Consider the following 17,413-nt stretch of genomic DNA (forward strand, 5'->3'; position numbering starts at 1 on the left):
GAGTTTTACTTGTTCAGATATTCAGATGTTGAAGAGGCAGCTGTGAAGTAGTGAACTTTCTGCATGCGAGCTCAGATCCTGACCAATAGATTCTTTAAACCTACTTCTGCCTATATAAATGGGGGTAATTTAAAAATCCATTTTTTATTAGCATTAAATGACTGTGATTTAGCATGCTTAGTTCTGGACCTGTTCTCCCTTTTAAATTGTATTTTCATTTTGTAAATATTGACAAGAGGACAGTGTAATAACCCACATGTGCCCTCAATATGCTCAGGTATTGTCAGCTCAAAGCCAGTCTCCTCTCAGCTGAATCCCTCCACTCCTGTTTTTTGCATTGCTGACCCATTCTCAAAATAATGAAGTATTTCCCTGATATTCTCAAACAGTGTCTGAGAGGTTGGGTTTTTAAGGACATCATCAGTGCTTTGTAGGTTCTTAAATGGTTGTTACGTTTAGTCTGTTGCTGTTCTGGTCCGTAGTGATGCTCAGCTTGGCCTGGGGAGTCAGTAGTTTGTCACTTATTTATTTTTTAGTGTGACAATATTTCTCCCAAAAAGGCTGATTTCTTGTAGGAACTTGTATCTAGAGCTCGAATCTGATTGCAGGGAGTCTTTGCTCTCACTAGAATTATCCTTTTCTCTAGGCTTTCCAATGAACACAACTAGAAAGGTATGGGTAGGTGTGTGTGTGTGTGTGTGTGTGTGTGTGTGTGTGTGTGTGTGTGTGTGTGTGTGTGTACACATACATATATGTGTGAGGCAAGGTCTTCATACCGATGCCCTCTGCTACACTACAGATTGCAAAACTTTTTTTTTTTACCTGATTTCATTAATATTATGATTGTATCACTTTTCAAGAAGAAATTTTTTTTCCCTCAGAAATACCTTTATTTGATTTATCCTAAACACTATAGAACCATTTAGGATTTTGGGAAGGAGATATACAGTTCTTTTTGTCCCTCTGAGAACACACAGTCAAATTACTATGTTTTAATTTTTCTATGTGTAGTGTCAGCCATCTGGACACATAGATCCATGTGTTGCATTCTGTTATGTTTCAGATATTACTTTAAAAAGTATTGTGTCGGAAGTCGGGCAGTAGCACAGCGGGTTAAGCACAGGTGGCGCTAAGCACAAGGACCAGTGTAAGGATCCCGGTTCGAGCCCCCAGCTCCCCACCTGCAGGGGAATCGCTTCACAAGTGGTGAAACAGGACTGCAGGTGTCTATCTTTCTCTCCCCTTCTTTGTCTTCCCCTCCTCTCTCCATTTCTCTCTGTCCTATCCAACAACAATGAGATCAACAACAACTAAAACAATAAAACAACAAGGGCAACAAAAGGGAATAAATAAATAAATAAATAAATATTTAAAAAAAAGTATTGTGTCTTTTAGTTAAGACAGATATTTATTTTCATGTGCCATAGCAAATCCTCAAAGTATGTCAAGGGCCGATTTCTGTTTGTGTCCTCTCCACTTTTCTTTCCCCCTTAGTATGTCTTTCAATGCTTATTTCATATTTTTATTATCTTTTTAAAAATATAAATAAGTACATATACATTTGCTTGCCTTCCTTTTCTTAAACAGATGGTAGCATACAAAATACACTTTTTCCAATCACATTTTTCACTTAACAATAATCCCGGAGATAAGAGATACCTCACATAGATTCTTAGAACCAGGAATGCTGGGTCCAAAATACATACCTACGTACGTACATACATACATACATACATACATACATACGTACATACCTTTTCTGTTAGATATGGCCACATGCTTCTCTGTAAGGGTGGATTTTACTTATTCCTGTGGACACATTTTACCATTAAATCAAATTATTAAAGTAGAGGTTGTCTGTACTGAGAAAGATTAAAGGAGCTCCTCAAAGTGCTGGAACTGAAACTTGAACTTGCTGAGGGCCTGGTGGCCAGTCTCGTGTGCCTTCTCTCTGTCTCACAGATGAAGAAACTGACAAGCACGTGGGAAAGAGACCCCCTCTGAGTGGCACAAAGAGCTAAAGCATGAAGCCCACACCCTCCTGACTCTAAAATGAAGTCTCCTTCAGTGTTCTTAGAAATCTATTTTTGGTGAACTCGGTTTGATTACCTGTAGATGGGAAAGAAATACGTAGTCATTCTCCTAAGTTGAATTAATGAGATAATTAAGGGTACATTCTCCCTGGGGGTATAGGAGAGAATCTTTGAGATGGCCCAACTCCTTTAGGTGAAAAGGGAATCAGCAATTAGATTATGGTGTCAGAGCATTAATAAGGATCTTACAGGGAAGAAAGAGAATCCCTCTCCCTAAATGTGGAAGCACTGTGCAGAATCTGTCCCACTTCTTATAGAGTGCTTTGAATTTGAAAATGATGCAGTTATGCTATGTGAAACTTTCCAAATGAGTGTAGACAAAAATGTAATTTCCCAGGGGCCAGGCAGTGGCACACCTGGCTAAGCACACACATTACAATGCACAAGGACCCAGGTTCAAGCCCTTGGTCCCTACCTGCAGGGGGAAAGCTTCATGAGTGGTGAACAAGTGCTACAGGTGTCTCTCTATCTCCCTCCCTCTCTATCTTCCCCTCCCCACTAAATTTCTCTGTCTCTAATAATAAATAAATAAATAAAAATAAAAATGCTTAAAAATGTAACTTCCCCACTTGAGTGAACATGCTGTACCACAAAGCCTTTTATATTTTGTCTCCTTGAGTGACCTGGGACCCTTCTGTGTGCCTTCTCTGGGACAGGTTGATTGACTTATGTGCTGTTTGGGACGCTGGAGTTTTCCTTGTCGCTGCAGACTGGAAGAAAGCCTCACCTGGTGTTGCGAGACGGAGGCTAAATGAGACAGAGACGGTGAGTGGTTTTGGGCCCACCTGAGGCCTCAAGGGATTCTTGTTTCCTGCCCCTTCTCTCTGGTATCTTCTGGGAAGCCCTGTCTTCCCAATTCCCTAGAGCTGCCCTGCCCACCCTACAGCGAGGCTGCTATAGGGAAACCGAGGGCCTTTCTTCTCCAGTGGATTCCACTGGCCTGTCTATCATAAGAACCAGAAAATTGGAAAACAGCTTTCTTAGCAGTGGTTACTGTTTACCCCATAGACTTAGTGATTTCTGTTTTCATTCCAGTCAATTTCATGTTAGGAATATGAAAACAGCTTTCTTAGTGACTTGTGTGCCCCCTAACCTGGTCTTTACAACCTTGGAGTCTCCTCAGTGACAGCCCTGGCAGATGGGGTATTGTCCCAGAGGCCCCTCCTCTGGTTTCTGACTGGGCACAGAAAGCAGTCATGGTGCTAAAGTCATACCCTGTGCCCAGGACCAGTATTGTTCAAATCTGGAGAAGAGTTTTCTGCTGCTCCTTGCAACTCCTGCTTCAGTCCCAGGCTAGGCTGGTAGGGGAGGATATGCCAGAGGTGAGGGCTCCTGTGATACTCAAGAGCAACTGTCAGTGTCAGGACCCCACAGGCCCCAGGACTCTGGGCAGAAGTCTGACTTAGAGGCCTAAGCAGAGAAGGATTACCATAGTCTTCATTGTGGCCAGTTCTGCCTCATTGTGGGTCATTTATCTTTTAGTCATGCTCTTTAAAATCCTCTGTTCTCCTTGCAAGAGCAGGGGGTAGGTACAACTGGGTGGGAGCAGTATGGTTGCTGAGAGATGGGGGTAGAGCATGCTGGCGACATGGAATTGGTTGCTGAACAAACTCCAGCTCCAGTTGCTCTGGGCCCTTAAGAGAGTGCCTAATGCCTTAGGGCCTCAGTTTCCTGGCTTATACAATGGGGAGGAGTAATGAACATCTTGTTGTAAAGATCAAATTAAATATTATGGGGGCCAGGCGGTGGTGCTCCCAGTTAAGCACACATACTACCATGTACAAGGACCGTGGTTCAAAACCACTCCCCAATTTCAGGGGTGTGGGGGCTTCATGAATGGTGAAGCAGATCTGCAGGTATCTCTCTTTTCTCTTTCTCTCTCTTTCTCTCCCTTCCCTCTCAATTTCTCTCTGTCCTATCAAACATAATGACCCTGTGTCCATACTCCCAAAGGGATAAAGAATAGAAAAGCTATCAGGGGAGGGAATGGGATATGGAGTTCTGGTGGTGGGAACTGTGTGGAGTTGTCCCCCTCTTTTCCTATGGTTTTTGTCAATATTTCATTTTTATAAATAATTTTTTTTAAGAAATTGTTTTTAAAAAGAGAGAGAAAGAAAAGAAAAATGGCTGCCAGGAGCTTTGGATTCGCAGTGCCAGCACAGAGCCCCAGCAATAACCCTGATGGCAATAAAAAAAAATTAAAGATTACACATAAGAGTTTTGCACAGTGCCTGGCATGTAGGTGGTGGCCATTAAATGACACTTATTTTTTTCTTATGTCCTCAGTAGCATGTGCCTCCACAAAGCAGGCCACAGCTTGCTGAGTGCAGCCCCAGGCTTCAGAGGCTACCTATGAATGCCATCTGACTCCAGGGAGGTTTTACCTGATCATTGTGACTAAATAATATTTTTAATTGATGTAATCATGATCAACAAGACCACAGGATAAGATGGGTACAATTCTACACAGTTCCTACAACCAGAGTTCTGTATTCCATCCCCTCCATTGAAAGTTTTCCTATTCTTTATCCCTCTGGGAGCATGGACCCAGGATCATTATGGAGTGCAGGTGGAAGTTCTGGTTTCTATAATTGCTTCTCCACTGGACATGGGCATTGGCAGGTCGATCCATACCCCCAGCCTATCTCTATCTTTCCATAGTGGGGCAGGGCTACGGAGAGGTGGGGTTCCAGGACACATTGGTGAGGTTGCCAGCCCAGGGGATTTTAACAGACTTACTGATGGATGGGGGTGAGTGGGGATGCACCATTCTTTGCTTTACAATGATACTATAAGTCCTTACTTAAATGCAACTTTAAATGAATCAAGGTATAAGCCATCATCCAGGAGTATCTGCTTCTCATTAACTTTATGGCCAGATGAGACCAAGTGCAACTGCTGGCTGCACTTGGTGCACTCTGACTTGGGGAACTCTGACTGTGACAGTACCCTGCTGTATTACTTTAGTGGGCATACCCACATACATAAAGTAGTTTGGGAAGTTAAACCTTCAGGTCTTTGACCAACTGGGAGTTGTCTAGCTCTATATTAGGAAGCTCCCTTGGGCCAGTAAAGTAGCTCACTTGGATAGTGCACTGCTTTGTCAATTGTATGACCCAGATTTGAGCCTGGCCCCCACAGCACTAAAGGAAGCTTCAGTGCTTCTGTCTCTGTCATTCTCTGCTTCTGTGTATTCTCAGTTAACCAATCAATCAGCCAATTCCCCTCTTTCTGTCACCTTTTCACTTGCCCCCAGCTCTCTACCCCTGCATCTACTAAAGAACCACTCAGCCCTCCTGGGAGGCCTAGCCAGAGCCCCATCTAAGAGACCAAGGGGCCTCCCCCTTCTCTGAGGACAACAGCTTCACTGGCAGCACAGCTGGCTGCAGCTGGAAGCTGCCTGATGCAGAGCAGCCTGTGAACATGTTCCCTGGCAGACAGGAAGTGCCATGTTTCTGCAGTGTCTGTACTTGTATCCATCTTGCCCCCTGCCTTTCATGGCAATTCTGTGATGTGAGTGGGACTGGTAGTGTCATTCTGAGAAGTGTTTCTCCCAAGGTCCACAAAACTAACTGCAGAGCCTATGCTAGAGCTTCAGTGCCTGGCTTGTGAGCTTTCTCTTCTACCCCACCCAGCAGGAGAGATAGCATAATGGTTATGCCAAAGGACTTTCATGTTTGAGGTCCTGAAGTCCCAGGTTCAGATCCCTACACCACCATAAGCCAGAGTTGTGCAGTACTCTGGTCTCTCTCTGTATATCTTTCCCTTTGTATCTCTCCCTCATTAAAATAAAATATTAAAAATGAAAATGGGAAAAGATTGTAGAGAATGTACCCACAAGGACTGCTGACTGCTGAGGGAAGGACAAGTTCTGAGAAGCCCAGGCTGTTACAGTGCCAGATTTGCCTGAGGCCCCAGAGGCTTCAGGCTTAGTCCTGGAACTGAGCAGTGCTCTTGTTTCTCTCTCTCTGTGTCTCTCTCTCTCTCTCTGTCTCTCTCTCTCTCTCCCCTCACTTGCTCCCTCTCTCTATCCTCTCCATAAAAATCAAATAAATCTCCATAAATCAAATCTCCCTCTCTCATAAGTGAAATAAACAAATCTTTAAAGACATTCTGAAAGGAGACTGACCCAGGCTTCCTGAGCTGTTGGTAACAACTGTCATCATGATAATAATCAGCACTTGAGACTGCGTGCACCAGGTGCATTCACCAGGAGTACAGACTCCACAGGCCTCATTTAATCTTCCAAGAAGCAACCACAAGTACTGGGGCCAACCCACCATTACCCAGTTTTTGCTAGTGGTACAAATCCTGAAAAGTCCAGGAATATGCTCCAAGCCCCACACAAGGGAACTATTTGGATTTGGGGCTGCAGTGTGGTTTCTGGGGTGGCACCTTCCAAGTCTCTGGAAACATTTCTTCCCTGTTTCTGCACCAGCCTCGGGGCAACTTCCAGGTGTCCATCTCTTTTTGTCTTTCCACTTGAATGGGATCCTCCACTTGCTTCTCATCCTCTCTTGCTCTTCTCCTTTTGTTACAGGGGCCCCGCCATCTTGAGCTCCCACCCACCCCCACCCTCCTCTTTCCCTGCATATGGCACCTTCCCTTCAGCCTAATCTCTCCCCTCTGGTGCCAGGCACAGAAGCGACCCCACATCCCTAGGCCTTCGGTTACTCCAGTGGATTCTCAGGGTTCACTGTACCCCATGCCTAAGCCCCTCTTCCTGCCCATAAGAAGCTGGGTCTCCTCTCCAGAGACATCACACACAGCAAGTCACAGTGGCAGCATGGACTCAGGACATAGCTGTGGTGGCTGAGAGGTAGAGCTGGGAACTGCATTTTACTCACACCTCAATTGAGTTTCCCCAGGTCCTAGAGTCAGACCCAGCTCAGTGTCACCCATGGGTAGGTGCTGAGATCTTCAGGCTTGGTGTAGAAGTAAAGCAACCTATAGGGTACTACCTGTAGGGAAAGCTTTTACACTTACAGCTTGTCAGGTGATCCATCCTTAGTGTCCCTGCGGTCCCTCTAAGCCCATCTTTCTTCTTCTTCTCCTCCTTGTTCTCCTTCTCCTCCTCCACTTCCTCCTCCTTCTGCATCTTCTCCTTTCTTTTTTTTCCATTTGCCTCCAGCTGGGGCTCAGTGCAAGCACTATGAATTCATCATGCTCACCAGCCATTTTTTTCCTACTTTATTTGGTAGGACATAGAAATTGAGAGGAGAGAGAGAGAGAGAGAGAGAGAATGGGGGAGAGGGAGAGAGGGAGATCTGCAGACCTGCTTCACTGCTTGTGAAGCTTCCTCCCTACAGGTGGGGAGTAGGGGGCGTCAATTCCAGTCCCTGTGCATGGTACTATGTGCACCACTGCCCAGCCCCTAGTAGAAGCTTAGCTCTTTGTTGTATTGCAGCAAAGTAAAGGACTCTGGGGTGGGGGTGTGTATTCATGTCCTGGGACATGATGGCAGAGGAGGACCTAGTGGGGGGTTAGAGTGTTATGTGGAAAACTGAGAAATGTTACGTATGTACCAACTACTGTATTCTGCTGTTGACTGTAAACCATTAATCCTCAATAAAGAAGGGGGAAAAAAAAAGCTTAGCTGTTGGGTTTTGACAGGAGGTTGCCCCCTTAAGTTTTTAATAAGAGAAGCACAGCCCACACAGGAGCACAGGCCCTGTGCTCCCCCACCGTCTGCTGTGGCTGTGGCTGTGTCTGTTGTGAGCAGCCTGGCTGTGGACACTGCACACAGACATCTAGACAAACAGTCTTCGAGGGAGGAACCCTCCCTCCCTGGCCTGTGCCCTCTCTCCTCCTGTAGCCCAAGTCTCAGTCTCCCCCAGCCCCAGAAGCCTGCAGGAGGGCAGCTGGTCCAGACTGTGTCTGCCTTGGATGTAAATTTGGTAGAAGGAGGGAGGAGGAGGTAGAGGGAGGGAGGAAAACCAGATGCCGTCAGTCCTCTCCTCCCTCTGCCACTTGGCAGCCAGGCAGTTAGAAAATGGACATTCCCCAGCATTGACAACAAGAGGGGCATCACCACCCAAGGCCCATCAGCTCAGACAGCACAGGTGTGGGCACCATTGGGCAACAAGGGCATGATGGGAACAGGCCTTCGGGGGTGTAAAGGGCTTTGGTTAATGAGCCTGTGGAGGAAGCAAGAGAGGTGTGGGTCCCAAGCTGTGCCAGGTAGCTAGGCATCTAGCAGGAGCCTCCCCTTCTCTCAGTCCAAGGCAGACTGTGTGTGCAAGCAACCTGCCACCAGCTCTAAGAGAGAAGCCAGCATTGTGTCTGCTGACCCAGGCAAGTGTGTTTTGTTGGTCTACAAAGCTCAGCTTGTGCAAAGCCACTTGGTACAACCAGCGGTACCCCATCTGTGGAGGAAGGAGGAAACCGCATATTTGTGCCAGGCTTTGGATTAGATACTAGAGATATACATTAGGCAATTTGTTTAGATTTAGTTAAATCACATTGATTTATTTAATAAGTAATCATCAAGACAACTGTTTCCATTTATTTATTTATGATTACAAAACTCCACACTACATCCACCACCAAAGTTCTTTGTCCCCATCCTCCCACCTCCAAAAGATAACCACTGTAATTTTCACAAAGTCTTAGAGATGGTTCATTTGCTTCTGTTTTGTGATTGTTGTTTTTGTTTGTTTCAGAAGTTTATGTGTATCAGCTCTCTAAATTTCATAGATGAGTGTAATCATCAGTTAGTTGTCTTTCATCTCTTATTTTTCTAAGCATACTCTCCAGTTCCATCTATTTTATCCCAAAGGATACAATATCATCTTTTTTTGATTGTAGAGTAGTATTCCATGGAGTATATATGCCATAACTTCTTCAGCCAGTCATCTGTTGATGGACATTTAGGCTGCTTCCACTCTTTGGCTATTGTGAATGATGCAGCTATGACCAGAGGGGTGCATATATATGTCCCTTTGAATTAGTGTCTGTGTATCCTTTGAATAAATGTCTAGGAGTGGTATTGCTGGATCATAATGTAATTCCATTTTTTTTTGCCTCCAGGGTTATTTTGGGGGCTCAGTGCCTGCAGCATGAATCCAGTGCTCCTAGAGGCCATTTTACCCCCTTTTGTTGCCTTTGTTGTTGTAGCCTTGTTGTGGTTATTATTGCTGTTGTTGATGTTGTTCATTGTTGGATAGGACAGAGAGAAATGGAGAGAGGAGGGGGAGAGAAAGATAGACACCTGCAGACCTGCTTCACCACTTGTGAAGCAACTTCCCTGCAGGTGGGGAGCTGGGGGCTTGAACTGGGATCCTTACGCTGATCCTTGCTTGCACTTTGCACCACCTGCACTTAACCCACTGCACTACTGCCCAACTCCCGGGTTCATATTTTCATCCAGATACATCTATATAAAGATGGGGATGGTGTGCAACAGCAGGCTTCCCCCAATGCCATTGTTGCACTCTCCTTGGTACTAGGACTCAAACCTGAGTCTTATGCATGGCAAGGCAGGCACCCTCCTAGATGGGCTACTTTTCCAGCACTGAGCCCACTTTTAAAGGCAAGAAAACTAGCTCTCTGAGAAAGAATGGACAAGCCACTATAGACTACATCACAAGGGAAGGAGTAGCTGAACTGGGTTTGGAACTCAAGTGTGTAGCACCAAGTCCACAAGATTCTCAGGAGCTAGAGGGATTGTGTGTCCATTCCTCTTGCCACGATAGCAATGAATCCAGGTCCTAGGGGCTCTGGATGGCTTCCTAGCTGGTCCAGTGTTAAGTGTTGGAGTGTTAAGTCCAGCCCCATTCTGCATTCAGTTGACCTTGTTTTGTATGAAAAGAAAGGGTGAAAATTTGCAACCCTCACAGAGGTTAAATCTGAAAAAAAAAGGGGCCAACACTGTGTCACCTCTCTCCCCTCCATCCAGGCTTCTCCTACACAAGACTCTGCCCTGTTTCTCCTGCTTGAGCTCAGTCTTATTTTCAGATGGCCTTAGAACCTTGCTTTGTTGAAAACAGGCCTGAAGCTACACAAACAGAGAGCAGAATAAGCAGTTTACTGGAGTGACATCCTGAGCAGATGGGCCCAGATGGTAGGTCCACACAGGGACAGTGGCTTGGACTTTGAATAGAACCCACCCCACCCCCCACCCCCCACCCCCCCGCCATACATACACTTAGGGAGCCTGAAGCACTCTGGTCAGTGCCTGGGCTGAAGAGGCTGGGGTTTGAGAGGGCTGAGGTTTGCTCAGATACTGTTCATCAGAAAAACCAGTGAGACTGTTATATGACTTTCTACAGTTCACTCTGAAGAAAGGGATTAGACTGGGACTTGGTCAGAGTAGCATTCTTGAACTTTACTCAGATTTTTAAAAAATACAGAGTTCACCTGATTGAGCATACACCTCACAGGGCTGCAAGTTTCTCTCTGTTTTCTCCCGTTTGTTTTTTCTCTGTTCTATCAAATAAAAAAGAAAAAAAAATCAATGTTGAGCACACTAAAATCATGAATCTCAATATCTAATTCCCCCTTCAGCTTTTCAACTGACAAATTTTACAAGTCTCTTCAATTATCCCTTGTTTGATCCAATTAATAAACTTAATTCAACTGCTTTGAATATGTGTAATTGCACTTATAAATCTGATCTTCCTTGTTGAAATATCACAGTGGTTTTTATTTAAACAAATATAGCCTTCCAAATTCTTAAGTCTTTATTCTCATTAGTATTCCGGGGTGTGTGAAAATTGAGATAATATAATGGTTATGCCGAATAATTTAGCTGCTTTAGAGCTCCGAGGTCCCAGGTTCAGTCCTGCTGCCCCCAGAAGCCAGAGCTGAGTGATGCTCTGGTAAATATAATTAAAATAAAAACTTAATAGTTGTGGGGTGTGGTGCCTGGGATAGAGCACAGGATCTCATAAATATGAGGCGTGTGCTCTGTCCCTGAGCTACCCTCCCATCCCTCTTCATTAATATAACAATTTCAGTAACTTACCTATCATGTAGTTCACTTGTTTGCAGCCTACAAACAACTTAGTGATATTAAGCAACCCTCACTACAATTAATTCTAGAACATTTTCATTACCCTCCCCTCCTGCACCCCACAGTCCAGTTAGCATTCTATGCCTGCCTCCTCTAACTGTGGCAGCCACTTTGGATTACCTATCCTACAACTTGTGTCAGTGACATCAGACAGCGTGTGGCATTTGGTGTCCAGCTTCTTTCACTTAGCACAGTGTTCTCAGGATTCCTCCTCCTTGCAGCAGTAGTTTCATTTCACCTTTTGACAAACGTGAGAGTTTTCTTGCTAAATCCAAGCCTCCCTTTTCCTCTTTGTTCTCTAGCTTCTCTCCCACCTGGGTCCCTCCTCCTGCTTTCCCAGTCTTGCTCCCCACTTTTGGAGACCTGCCAAAGGGGAACATGGTCCCTCCTGACTCTCACCCTTCTCTGAGCCGCTCCTTATGGGGAGATAGCAGCTGAAACTTGAGGTGCTTTCTCCACCTACCTGGAGAGGAATGGGAAGCTTCACACTACCCCCACAGCCCCTCGAGCCCCCCTCCCTTAGAGCTGAGAAGCAAGAGTGTAGCTAACTGCTGTGACAGTGGCTTCTAGAGGGCAAACAACTAGGCACCCAGCAGGTGTAGAGCCAGGACCTCTCCTTGCTGGGTGGCAGAACTGCTCTGGGTTGGGGGTTGTGGGGTGGGGGCTATTCCTGCTCTCCTCAGGCCATCTCCCCTGTTTTCAGCTCCGGTTCTCCCTGGTTCCACAGTGGAGGCTGAGGCCAGCAGCACATGACAAAAATTTTAAGATATCAACTCCATTTCCTTTTTTATTTTTTAAAATGTTTTATTATTCATTTATTGGATAGAGAGAGAGATTGAGAGGGAAGGGGGACATGGAGCAGGAGAAAGAGAGACGCATGTAGCTCTATTTCACCATTTGTGTGGCTTCCCCCCTGCAGGTGGGGACTGGAATTTTGCACCCAGGTTCTTGTGTATGGTAACATGTACATTCTGCACCACCACCAGCTGGCCTCAATGCCATTTCCTTTACAATCTGCCAGGCCTGCATTTCTTGGTGTGGGAGAAGACTGGCCAGGGCTCTGAACCACGGACAGGGCCTGAGAGGGAGTCCACACCTCATTCAAGTAGCACCTCACGTACTGGTTTCAGAGTCATAGCCATTCCTTGTGTGTTTCCTAGTGCCACCCCTCAGAGGATGAATGAATGGGTAATAATGATGAGCCCCAAGGCACCTTAGGAAGCATGGGAGTATCCTTCCCCTATTCCCCGTGTCTTCCAGGTCAAGCAGTGGACACCAGGAGGCCTAATGTTTGGGGCTTCCATGTCATTCTGAGCTGGAGTATAATGTGCTTTGGCTGACCTGGGGTCAAAGAGATGGGGTAAGGAGGAGGTCCACTTCCTCTGTACATCAGGCTGTACATACTCGAACTTCCCCCCGCAGTACTGGTGTAGTAGGTGTAAAACAAAGGTTAGTTAAAAGTGATGGTTAAAAGACCTGTAGTGAGAGGCCAGGCAGTGGTGCACCTGGGTGAGCACATGTTACAATGCACAAAGACCTGGGTTCAAGTCCCCAGTCCCCACTGTGGGGGAAACTTCATGGGCAGTAAAGTAGTGCTACAAGTTGGTCGGTCTGCCTATCTGTCTGTCTATTTCCCTTTTCCCTCTCAAGTTCTTTTTGTTTATCTAATAAATAATGAAATATTTAAAAAAAAAAAAAAAAAGACCTGCAGCCCCCTGGGATATACAACAAGAACATGGCAGGTCTCTGAGACTTAAGTGGCCCAGTTAGCTCTGCAGGTCAGTGGAGTGCTGAGGTCCCTAGAAGTGGGGGCATTGTCGGAGGCCCATGAAGGGCCTGTTGGTGCTTCATGCACTTGAGAGCCTAGCATGAATACTGCAGAGCAGCCACCTCGGGGGCAGATCTCTGCCTCCCATCCCCGTCTACCCCCCTGACTCTGCAGCCCAGTGGCTCAGGTTTCGGCCTGTAGATTTGTTCTGGGTGTTGAGCAGGGAGCAGCTGTTTCCAGGCGGACCCCTAATCCTAAATCCAGGTGTCCCCCTTCATCCCTCCACAGACGGGAGCCAGTGCCACCAGATACTGCTGTCCCCTCACACCTACTGAGACCCTGTCACCTGGTGAACTTAGCCATGTGATGCAGGGTGGGGGAGGGGGTGGGAACCAGCCTGCTGGGTGCCCCTCCCCCTGCCACCCTGGGGACCTTTGTCAGTGGTTAACACACCACCCCTCACACCTTCCACATCTCACCTGACTGATGGTGGGAGGGGCCCAGGCTTGAAACACAGCCACTGAGCAGATGGAGACCACCCCCCTGCAGCCCCCAGGAGGGTGGAGAAGGAAGGGGGCACTGAGTCCCACAGATGGGGCTGCATGGCTCTTAGGGAAGCTGGGGACAATGACTGGCTGACAGTGGCAGGGAGCAGCCTCTCCTGGCACAGAGTTGGCAGTGACCTCGATGCAGACAAGTGAGCACAACCCTCCTGTGGATCCCTGTCCTGCAAGGTTTGCTTCCTGCCTGTGTGGTGCATGGGGGCTTGGGGGGGGGGTGCAGGTGGACCTTCCTAAAGAGGCTGAGTGGCCGCCATGTCTTGTGCTGTTCTTTTCTGACTGAGCAGGAAGCTGGGCTCCTCCCTGTCACTTCCCGGGCTAGTGTTATTTGTTCCAGAAACCCCTGCCATTCCCCTCCTTGTCTGGCATTCTGGCTGGCTGGGAGAGGCTGGCGATCTTCCAAAAGTGATGTTCCCAGTTTCTTAGGAAACCACCCCCTGGACTGTCCAGGGGCAGGCTCAGGTCACCATCTGTTGTCTCATTCCTTCCATAGCAGGAAAGAGACAGAAGGAGTGGTGGTGGGGGTCAGAGGGCACTGGGCTGTGTCCTGGAAAGGCCTCTGCTGGAGGACCTCAGAGCCCAGGGCTGCTAGGCAGAAGGCCTTGGTGTGCCAGGTCAAAGCTAGAAGGAACAGTGATAGTGGTTCTGGGGCTGGTGCCTGGATCTTTTGGATCTCAGAGCTGGCTGAGCTCGGTTTGTGGCATGGAGGGAAATAGTTTGAGTCTGCTGAGGTCAGGCAGAAGGCTCTTAGAGGGAGTGGGGGAAAGAGTGTAGAAATAAAGATTCAGTGTGTCTGCCCCAGAGGATGCAGAATGGGTATTATTATGAGATTGTTGCTGCTATTTTTATTACTATAGTTTATACTGTTGCCGCAGAGCTATCATATGTGATCTTAGTCAAGCACATTTAATATATTAGACTAGTTGGTTGATGGGAGAACTATATCTGCATAATAAATATGATCAGGGAGGTGGCTCAGCAAGTAGAGCAGGGGACTTGTTGGTGCCCAGCACCTCATACACCAGAGTGGTGCTGAGGTGTCTCTTTCCCTCAAAATATTTTTTAAAGGATCTGATAAGATAGCCGCTCACTCATCCCACACATATTTATTTTTGCTGTTTCATAACAAAGGGAGCTAAGGCCTGACCTCTGACACAGGAGACAAATGTGAGAATGACTCACCCAATGGGCAGAAGGAAATGACTGTGGGGACAGAGTGCCATGGCTTCTGGGGAGTGTCTGGCTTATTGTGTGTCACAGCGGAATGGTTGGGTGGGACCCTGGGGAAGAAGGGAAACAGTGGAGAAGGAAGGGACTAGCAGAGTAGGAGTCAAGGAGGCTGTACGTTCCTCTTCCTTAGAGGAGAGATTGGAGACCTGGGCCTGAGGGAGCCGCTCTGGAAGGCCAGAAGCTGCTGAGGGGCGGTCCAGCCACAAAGAGCCTGAGTGCAGGTTCTGCTTTTCAGCTCGGCTCTTTCTGCCCAGACAGAGGTATAGAGAATGGCCCAGCTCTTCCTCTCTTTTAGGTAGTGAGTGAGAACTGTCACAGTACTGGCCTGAGCTACTTTCCCTCACCTGTGTGTACAAATCAGCTGCCACTGCTATTTGTGTTAGGAACAAATATCTTGAGAAATGCTTTACATCCCTGCCCTGGGATGTAGAAACTCAACAGGTCTGCCTGCCTTTGCATGGAACCCTCCAAGCTTGTGAGAGATGCCTCTTAATTCTTTTTGAAAACCCTTCTAGAACTCTTTATTTTGCTGTGTTTCTACTTTTTTGTGTTTGTTTGTTTTAGCTCCTCTCTGATTACTGAACAGAAATAGACAGCTATAGCAATGACTCCTGATGTGTGTGTACGTGCATGTGCACATACAATCTATCAAATAACCTGGGTTTTGAGTTGGGCTTTTATTATCTCTGCCCCTCTCCTCTACACACACATACACACACAGCACCCTGTGACAGTGATATGTGGCTGCACCCCCTAGCTGGTCCTTGTAGTTCTATTCTAGTCATCTGGTTAGTTTATGCTGAGAACTAATTGCTGGCGCCAGACCTGGGAGCAGTGAGTGCTCTGCTAACACACCCCTAATAGAACTTGGGGGCTCAGCCTCGGAGAACCTACACAACTCTCCCATTCATGTATCTGTGACCTTTCCAGCTGAATATACTGGGCTAAGTTCACCATCTCCCTGCACCTCAACACCCAGATTTATTTCCATCCTGTATTCCTGGTGCCAGTTACTAGCCCTGTCTGAGTCTGGTGTCCTAGCCAATATATCTAGATAAAATGCTCCTTGCCATCCACACCACCACATCCTCTGGCTTCTAACCTCAAGTTTCAAGGAAGACTTGGGGCTGTTAAATCATCTCTGTGGTGTGTGTACTTTCTCAACCCTTGCCCCACCAGGGCCCCCCTAAGGCCTGGGAGAAGAGTGAGAGTGGTATGGACTGAAGACCTTTTCCACCTGCTTTTCCCAGGGAAGGAACATCCTGTAAGGCCAGGGGTGACCTGCTAAGTCCCTCCTACCTCAGCTGGGCAGAATGGTGGACAGGTCATAGACATTCTCTTGGAGAATACCTAAGGGTCCTATATTGGGGGGAAGGAGCACTGGAGTTCAGCAGGAAGAGCCGTCCTAGGGATGGTGAGGTGAGGTAACATGACTTGGGGGCAGAATGTACCCCTTAACCTGTGTCAGACCCTGGGTTCAATTCCCAGTATGACATGGGAGCACTAGGGACAACACCAAGGGAACTCTGTCTCTCAAACACATACAGATCAAACTAGGCCAGGGAGACAGCTCAGCAGTATCACACATGTGCAGGATCCTGAGTTCATCTCCCCGCCCTGCTGAAAGCATATATATTTGTGTTGTGTGTCATACTACTGCACATGATTCACTTAATTCTCACAACAGCCATCTGAGACAAGCAGAGCAGGAATTTTTATCTCAATTTTTTATACTTTTTTATTCTTTTTTTTGTTGCCCTTGTTGTTTTTATTGTTGTAGTTATTATCATTATTGATGATGATGTTGTTGTTGGATAGAACAGAGAGAAATCGAGAGAGGAGGGGAAGAGAGAGGGGAATAAAAAGATAAGACACCTGCAGACCTGCTTCACTGCCTGTGAAGTGACTCCCCTGCAGGTGGGGAGCTGGGGCTCGAACTGGGATCCTTACGCCAGTCCTTGCATTTAACCTGCTGCGCTACTGCCTGACTCCCATTTTTATACTTTTTAAAAGCTTTGAAATCAAATGATTTACAAAAGGTTAAGTGGCAGGACTGGGACTTTAAGATACAGTTTCCACTCCATGATGATCTGTGCTCAGAAACCTGCAGTCACTGAGCACATAAAAGAGGAGAGAAAGGCTGAGCCAGTGGCTAGCAGACCACTGTCTCAAGCCACTTCTAGTCCACTGTCTGCCACTAAATGGAGTTTTGCAGAACATCTGTTCAGTGATCATGAGGAACTGCGCTTCTGACAAAGGCCAAGGTATTTACCACCTGGACCACAGAGGGAAGGTCTCCAGCCTTTAGCTGAAACAGATGACTCTGCCAGGGGTGGGATGTGTAGGGGGAGTGCGGGGAGTCCCTCCCTCATCCAAAAGATGTCTGAGCATGGGGTCCTGAAAATTGAATAGGAGTGTGTGTAGGAGGGTGGCGAGGACTGTCAGTGGTGCACCCAGTTGAGTGCATGTGTTACCATGCACAGGGACTTGGGCCGAAGCTTCCCTCTCCCCACTTACAGGTGTAGGGGGAGGGAGATATAGTTTCATTAGTGGTGAAGCAGTGTTGCAGGTGTCTGTCTTTCTCTATTCCTCTCTCTCTACCCCCTCTCAATTTCTCTCTATCCTATCAAATTGAAGGAAGGGGAGGGGAGAAAAAAATAGTTTCTGGGAGCAGGCACCAAGCCCCATGATAACCTTTGTAAAAGAAAGAGAGAGAGAGAGAGAGAGAGAGAGAGAGAGAGAGAGAGAG

At 47.0% G+C, this 17,413-nt stretch overlaps 1 protein-coding gene across 20 annotated transcripts in view; it reads left to right on the forward strand.

Annotated features, from left to right (window-relative positions):
- The window catches only part of NFASC (neurofascin), a 191,917-nt gene that overhangs the window by 89,407 nt on the left and 85,097 nt on the right, over positions 1-17,413 (forward strand). For 19 of the 20 annotated variants that reach the window (XM_060178668.1, XM_060178681.1, XM_060178682.1 and 16 more), the window contains exon 2: positions 2,750-2,858. The exons of the other annotated variant lie outside the window; for it this stretch is intronic. The gene's annotated coding sequence lies outside the window, so the exon portion shown is untranslated. The remainder of the gene's footprint in view (positions 1-2,749; positions 2,859-17,413) is intronic. 20 annotated transcript variants of the gene reach the window in all.

The sequence above is a fragment of the Erinaceus europaeus genome, chromosome 19, assembly GCF_950295315.1.
Source record: "Erinaceus europaeus chromosome 19, mEriEur2.1, whole genome shotgun sequence".
NCBI classification, from domain to species: Eukaryota; Metazoa; Chordata; class Mammalia; order Eulipotyphla; family Erinaceidae; genus Erinaceus; species Erinaceus europaeus.